Raw genomic sequence first — 8750 nt, 5'->3', positions numbered from 1 at the left:
CCGAAATCCTACTCGGAATACCACAGACAATGTTAGACTTTCCGGATTGCCATGAATGCTGCCATCTATCTAGCTTATACCACGAAGATTCTGTTGGGGAATCTAAGAGATATGCGCCCGGCCTAGAGTAGAACGGAAGTGGTTGTCAGTCATGCACGTTCATAGGTGAGAATGATGATGAATGTCACGGATCATCACATTCATCAAAGTGTTGTGCAACGTATATCTTGGAATAAGAATAAAAGAGAATTGAATAGAAAGTAATAGTAATTGTATTGAAACTTGAGGTACAGCAGAGCTCCACACCCTTAATCTATGGTGTGCAGAAACTCCACTGTTGAAAATACATAAGTGAAAGGTTCAGGCATGGCCGAATGGCCAGCCCCCTGAATGATCAAAAGACCGAATGATCAAAGACTAGAACAGTCAAAGTTTAAACTATCAAAAGATGTCTAATACAATAGTAACTTATCCTATTTATACTAGACTAGCTACTAGGGTTTACATGAGTAAGTAATTAATGCAGAAATTCACTTCCGGGGCCCACTTGGTGTATGCTTGGGCTGAGCTTGATTTATCCATGAGCTGAGGCTTTTCTTGGAGTTGAACTCCAAGTTATAGCGTATTTTGGGCGTTCAACTCCGGATCATGACGTGTTTCTGGCGTTTAACTCCAGACAGCAGCATGTACTTGGCCTTCAACGCCATGTTACATCGTCAATTTCCGAATAAAGTATGCACTATTATATATTGCTGAAAAGCTCTGGATGTCTACTTTCCAACGCCGTTGAGAGCGCGGCAATTGGAGTTCTGTAGCTACAGAAAATCCATTTCTAGTGAAGGGAGGTCAGATTCCAACAGCATCAGCAGTCCTTTTGTCAGCCTTTTTCAGAGTTTTGCTCAAGTCCCTTCAATTTCAGCCAGAAATTACCTAAAATCACAGAAAAACACACAAACTCATAGTAAAGTCCAGAAATGTGAATTTAACATAAAAACTAATGAAAACATCCCTAAAAGTAGCTTGAACTTACTAAAAACTACCTAAAAACAATCCCAAAAAGCGTATAAATTATCCGCTCATCACTTATCTTTTAGGAAAAGATATTATTTTTTATTTTTGATTTTAAACCTATTAGGATTAGTAATAAATAGAAACTCTGTACATTTAGACAAGGACCAGGTTGTTACCAGAACCCTTATTTTTTCTTCTCTAAACCATGAGCAACTAATCCTTCATTGTTAAGGTTTTGAGCTCTGTCTATTTGTAATGGATTAATTCGTTTGATATTTCTAATTCGTTCATGTTTTGATTTATATTTCAATAATTGTTTTCGCTCTTAATTTAATGAATATTGGGTGGAACGGAAGTATGACCCATGTTCTAATTAAGTTCTTGTAAAACTTGGAAAAGCTCTTTACTTGAACAACAGCTTGAAAACATATTCTCCTAAATTTTAATTAATTAGATTTAATGGGATACGTGACATATAATCCCCTTATTTTTGGGTAATTAGAATTTTTGTGGCATATAAACTGAAAATTGATTTTTACCCTCTAATTGGAATTAACTGACCAAGGAATTGGCAGTTAATGAATTTTAGAGGAGACTAGGAAGGTCTAAGGAATTAGGGCCTAGTCACATATAGTTTGCCATGAAATTATATCTTACATGATTAAATTAGTTAGTAATAAAAATTAATCCGGAAAAATACATAACTCTGAAACCTTAACTATCTTCTCATTATATTATTCCCAACTTATTTATTTGTCTGTGTTTAATGCTCTTTGAATACCAAAACACTCTTTTCTGCTTACCTAACTAATCCTATCAAACGCTATTGTTGCTTGATCCATCAATCCTCGTGGGATCGACCCTTACTCACGTAAGGTATTACTTGGTACGACCCGGTGCACTTGCCAGTTAGTAATGTGGGTTGTAAAATACCACACCAAGTTTTTGGCGCCGTTACCGGGGATTGACTGTGATTAACAACTACCAATTGTTTGATTGCTTAGATTAGGTGTTTTAGTTTTAATTTTTATTTAAATATTGTTTTATTATTTTTCAAAAAAAAATTTAGTAAAATTTTTCTTTACGTTGTTAACCAATTTTTTTCTTCTTTTCCGTCCAGTACCCCTTCCCCCTTTTTTTTCGTTTTCTTTTTCTCTTTTATTTAATATTTTTCTTAATTTCTGAAATTAAGTTTGGTGTTACCTATTTATTATTTTCCTTCTATTTATTTTATTCAATATTTTTATCTCTTTACATAGGTTACCTCACTGGGAATTCTCTACACTCTGACGTAGAGATTCCCATTCTTTCTTGTTTTCTAGTTGTTTATGCACAGGAACAGAGACAAAGAACATCTCTTAGACTTTGATCCTGAACCTGAAAGGACTTTCAGGTGGCGTTTACAACAAGCAAGACTTTACAAGGCTACAGAATCCACTATGGATCCCAATAATAATGCTAATGTCAATATGGCAAATCCGAATGGGGATGATCGACAAAGGAGAGTGCTTGGCTCTTATTCTACCCCTACTGCGGATCTTTATGGAAAAAGCATTGTGGTGCCCGCTATTGCTGCGAACAACTTTGAGTTGAAGCCTCAACTGGTCACCCTGGTGCAACAAAACTGTCAGTATCATGGTCTTCCCCACGAAGACCCAAATCAGTTTATTTTCAGATTTCTGCAAATTTGTGACACCATGAAAACAAATGGAGTAAACCCAGAGGTTTACAAACTCATGCTCTTTCCGTTTGCTCTGAGGGATGGAGCAAAACTATGGCTAGATTCTCAACCAAAGGACAGTTTGGATACTTGGAACAAGGTGGTTACTGAGTTTCTCACAAAAGTTTTCCCACCAAAGAAGCTGACTAAGCTTAGGATGGAGGTTCAAACCTTCAGACAAAAGGATGGTGAGACTCTGTATGAAGCTTGGGAGAGATACAAGCTACTGACTAGGCAATGCCCTCCAAACATGTTCTCCAAATGGACACAAATAGACATATTTTATGAAGGCTTGGGTGAAATGTCCAAAATGTGCTTAGATAATTCTGCAGTAGGTTCATTGCAAAAGAAGAAGACACTGGAGGAGACTATTGAGCTTATTGAATTAGTTGCTAGCAACCAATATTTATACTCCTCTAACAGGAATCCTGTGAACTCTGAGGCTCCTCAGAAGAAGGGTGTCATGGAAGTGGAAACTCTTAATGCTATTCTTGCTTAGAACAAGCTTATGTCTCAGCAAATAAATCTTCTTACTCAACAGATGGGTGGCATGCAAGTCTTAGCTATCAACACCCGAAATTCCCCTCAAGAAGCCTCGTATGATATGACAGGTAATTTTGTGCAGAATGATAACTATGATTATACTCAAGCCTCTTCTAAATAGGTCAATTACATGGGGAGTGCTACTAGAAATCCCAACAATGATCCCTATTCTCAGACATACAATCAAGGTTGGAGAAATCACCCAAATTTTGGATGGAGAGACCAACCTCAGAGACCTCAAAATTTCAACAATAATTCTCAAGGCCGCTTCCAACAGAACAATTACAATAACCGCCAACCTCAGCCTCAGCAGGCCAACTCTAAATCCAAGGAAGATTCGAATTGGGAGATGATGAGGAGTTTTATGCAGGAAACAAGAGCCTCCATCAGAAAGCTGGAAGTGCAAATGGGCCAGCTAAGCAAGCAAATACCTGAAAGGTCTGCAAGTACATTTCCAAGTGATACAGTGGTGAACCCAAGAGAAGACTGCAAGGTGATTCAATTGAGAAGTGGTAAAACAGCTGGCTCTGAGACAAGGGCTAATGAAGAGCTAGTTGAAAAGAAAGCTCCAGAGGAGTAAAAGGAATAAGTGGAGCACGCCCCTACAAAGCGTGCAGACAACCCATTCCCTGACTCTCTAGACACATATCCTACATTGCCAAAGGCTCCTGAATACAAGCCAAAAATGTCATATCCTCAGAGACTTCAGAAGGCTTCTAAGGAAAAATAGTTCTCTAAATTTTTAGATGTGTTCAAGAAGCTACAGATCAACATTCCCTTTGCAGAGGCTCTGGAGCAAATGCCTCTCTATGCTAAATTTATGAAAGAATTGTTGACCCACAAGAGGAACTGGAAGGAACAAGAAACAATGGTGTTAACCAAGGAATGCAGTGCCATTATTTAACACAACCTTCCTGACAAGATGCCAGATCCAGGGAGCTTTGTCATTCCTTGCACCATTGGAGATGTCACCATTCAGAGAGCTTTATGTGACCTTGGAGCCAACATCAATCTCATGCCACTTTCAGTGATGAAAAAGCTTCAAATTGAGGAGGTAAAACCCACTCGTATTTCTCTTCAACTTGCTGACCTTTCTATTAAATTACATGTGGGTGTTGTTGAGGATTTACTTGTTAAAGTAGGACCATTCATCTTTCCTGTTGATTTTGTTATATTAGACATGGAAGAGGAGGTAAAATCCTCTATTATACTTGGTAGACCCTTTTTAGCTACAGGTAGAGCTTTGATTGATGTACAAAACGGTGAATTGACTCTGAGAGTCAATGAAGAACAGGTGGTCCTTAATGTTTTTGAAGCTCTCAAGCACCCTAACGATTCTGAAGGGTGTATGAAAATAGATATTATTGAACCACTTGTTCAAGAGGTACTAAAAGCTGAGGTGCTGGATAACATTCTGGATCCTATCTCTGAATATGAATTAGTTGAAATTGATAATTCACCACCCCAGAAGGCTATGGTCTACACGCCTAAAGCAGAGGAGGAAGTCTCCAAGCTTGAGCTCAAATCCTTACCTCCTTCTCTGAAATATGTGTTCTTGGGTGAGAATGACTCATATCCAGTAATTATTAGCTCTTCCCTGAAGCCTGAAGAGGAAGAGGCGCTTATTCCAGTGCTCAAGAGCCATAAAACAGCTCTTGGGTAGACCATTAGTGACTTAAAGGGGATTAGTCTAACCAAGTGTATGCACAAGATTCTCCTTGAAGATGATGCTAAACCAGTCGTGCAACCATAAAGGAGACTCAATCCAACCATGAAAGAGGTGGTCCAAAAAGAGGTAATGAAACTATGGGAAGCAGGAATTATTTATCCTATTTCTGACAGTCCTTGGGTAAGTCCTGTGCAGGTAGTCCCCAAGAAAGGAGGGATGACAGTGATCAAGAATGAAAAGAATGAGCTTATTCCCACACAAACCATCACAGGATGGAGAATGTGTATAGACTACAGGAGGCTCAACACTGCTACAAGGAAGGATCATTTCCCCTACCTTTTATTGATCAGATGCTTGAGAGGTTAGCTGGTCATGCATTTTATTGTTTTCTAGATGGATATTCTGGATATAATCAAATTGCAGTGGACCCCCAAGATCAAGAGAAGACAGCATTCACATGCCCATTTGGAGTATTTGCCTACAGAAGAATACCTTTTGGACTTTGCAATGCTTCAGCAACTTTTCAGAGGTGTATGCTTTCAATTTTTTCTGATATGGTTGAAAAGTTTATTGAGGTATTTATGGATGACTTTTCTGTTTTTGGTAATTCTTTTGAATCCTTCCTTAATCATTTATCTCTTGTTTTGAAACGGTGTCAAGAATCAAACGTTGTTTTAAACTGGAAAAAATGCCATTTTATGGTTACAGAAGGTATTGTTCTTGGACACCGGATTTCAAGTAAGGAAATTGAGGTTGATAGAGCAAAGGTGGAGGTAATTGAAAAATTACCACCACCTGCTAATGTTAAAGCAGTAAGGAGTTTCTTGGGTCATGCAGGATTTTATAGAAGATTTATAAAGGATTTTTCTAAAATTACTAAACCTCTAAGCAACCTCTTGGTTGCTAATGTTCCTTTTGTCTTTGATTCTGATTGTTTGCATGCTTTTGAAACTCTGAAAGCAAACCTTACCTCTGCTCCCATTATAGCTCCCCCTGACTGAGATCTACCATTTGAATTAATGTGTGATGCTAGTGACTTTGCTATAGGAGCTGTTTTAGGACAGAGGCATGGTAAGCTTATATATGTCATTTACTATGCCAGTCATGTGTTGAATGATGCCCAAAAGAATTACACAACTACAGAAAAGGAATTATTAGCTGTTGTGTATGTTGTTGATAAGTTTAGGTCCTATTTACTTGGTTCTAAGGTTATTATTTATACTAATCACGACCATCTTTCTAGAATTGAGCCTGAAGCAGGAGTACAACCACCCACAGCTGTGAGTGAGACATTTCCAGATGAGCAGTTGTTCCTCATTCAGCAGGCACCATGGTTTGCAGACATTGCAAACTATAAAGCCATGAATTTTATCCCAAAGGAGTACAGTAGGCAACAAGTGAAGAAGCTATTGACTGATGCAAAGTACTACATTTGGGAAGAACCATACCTTTTTAAAAGGTGCTCGGATGGAATAATCCGGAGATGTGTCCCGGATGAGGAAAAGCAGCAGATTCTTTGGCACTGTCATGGGTCTGATTATGGAGGCCACTTTGGTGGTGAAAGGATAACTACAAAAGTCCTTCAGAGCGGGTTTTACTGGCCGAATCTCTTTAAAGACTCAAGAGCAATTGTGAAGCACTGTGGCAGATGTGAAAAAGCTACAAATCCCCCTGCAAACCATGAAATGCCACAGCAGGGGATTCTCGAGGTTAAGTTGTTTGATGTGTGGGGTATTGATTTCATGGAACCTTTCCCACCCTCACATTCAAACAACTATATTCTAGTGGCAGTTGACTATGTGTCTAAGTGGGTGGAAGCCGTAGCTTTGCCCACCAATGATGCCAAAGTGGTAATGAGCTTTCTTCAGAGATATATCTTTAGCCGGTTTGGTGTCCCAAGGACACTCATTAGTGATGGAGGAAGCCATTTCTGCAACAGACAGTTGGACTCTCTTCTGCAGAGATATGGAGTCCGTCATAAAGTGGCAACCCCCTATCACCCTCAAACAAGTGGACAGGTGGAAGTTTCCAACAGGGAACTTAAGAGGATTCTAGAGAAGACCGTCAGTGTTTCAAGAAAGGACTGGTCTAGGAAGCTTGATGATGCTCTCTGGGCATACCAGATAGTATACAAGACTCCAATTGGCATGTCCCCATATCAGTTAGTCTATGACAAAGCCTGTCACTTGCTAGTTGAGCTGGTGCACAAGGCTTATTGGGCAATTAGGTATCTGAATCTTGATTCAGAAGCTGCAGGAATTAAGTGGATGCTTCAGTTGAATGAGCTTGATGAATTCAGATATTCAGCCTATGAGAATGCCAAGCTCTATAAGGAGAGAACCAAGCTGCTGCATGATAAGAAGATTGCCATCAGAGTCTTTGAGCCAGGACAAAGAGTGCTTCTGTATAATTCAAGGCTCAAATTCTTTCCCGGGAAGCTGAAATCCCGGTGGTCAGGACCGTTTGTGGTTACCAGAGCCTTACCATATGGTCATGTGGAAATACAGGAAGAAAATTCTGACAAGAAATTTACCGTGAATGGCCAAAGGTTGAAGCACTATCTTGGAGGCGAGATTGACCGCCAGAGGTCCACTCATCTGCTGAACTAGCAGAACTGACCGTTAAGCTAGTGACGTTAAAGAAGCGCTTGTCGGGAGGCAACCCGATAATTTCGTATCCTTCACTATTTTCGTAGTAGTTTTTCTTAGTTATTTTATTTTTATTGAGTTGTTAGTAATTTTCTGATCGTGCAGCTATGTTCTCCCAGGAACCGAACATCTCAAAAAAAATGCCATGCGACGCGAACGCATCAGCGACGCGTCCGCGTCACAAGGAGATGGGAGAAAATAAAAACGAACAGAGAGTCACGTTGGAGCGTGGCTGGAGGCGTGCCAGTGGCACAAATCGCACGTCATGTGGGAATATTAGCCTCCCACGCGACCGCGTGACCCACGCGGCCGTGTGCACTGATTTTCGACGTAAAAAGGGTGCACAACCAAATATTGTGCTGGAGTGGTGATGGCTTGGTGCTAGACGCATAATCCCTATCACGTGAACGCGTCACCGACGCGTCCGCGTCATTCCCTTCTGAAGCCACTCACGCGATCGCATGCCCCACGCGATCGTGTCACCCCCTAATTTGGCAAATATTTAAATTCGAACAGAGAGTTGTGCAGGCGTGAGGCTACACTCGCGCCTGAAGCATAACATGGGTCACGCGACCGCGTGACCGACGCGACCGCGTCAACTAACTAAAATGCAATCACGCGAACGAGTTTCCCACGCGTTCGCGTCGCTTGCGCCACACTAGTTCGCCGCCCAGTTTTCTTTCTCTCTCTCTCTCTCTCCCCCAATCCTAATTTTCTCTTATTCTTTTATCCTTTTATTTTTCTTTCCTCATAATATTTATCTCTCTCTATTTTCAGTTCTTATTTGCTTGAGGACAAGCAAACCTTTAAGTTTGGTGTTGACGCTTCGCTTAAAGCTTTTCTGTTTATTCCTATTGCACCAAAAGGGAGGCGAATCATCTTCACAATGGAACACAACTTGAAGAATAAAGTGACCGCTAGGATAACTATGGTGGTTGAGTTCCTTTCATTTTTATTCCTCCCCTCTTTTTTTTTCTATGTTGTGTTCTGGCTTTCTGCTATTTTGCTTTGTTTGTTGCATGATCTTTTATTAGTTAGAATTCTAGGACTAGTTTTTTTTAATTTCTTTAATGTTGAAAAGATGTTTCATGTACCACTCACTAAACTTGAATCTAAAAAGAAAAGAAAAAGAAGTGATGTATTGCATGAGAAATTGAGT

This window comes from Arachis duranensis, chromosome 3 (assembly GCF_000817695.3).
Source record: "Arachis duranensis cultivar V14167 chromosome 3, aradu.V14167.gnm2.J7QH, whole genome shotgun sequence".
Lineage (NCBI taxonomy): Eukaryota > Viridiplantae > Streptophyta > Magnoliopsida > Fabales > Fabaceae > Arachis > Arachis duranensis.
The sequence above is the reverse complement of the archived record's forward strand: the minus strand, read 5'-3'. Positions refer to the sequence as shown.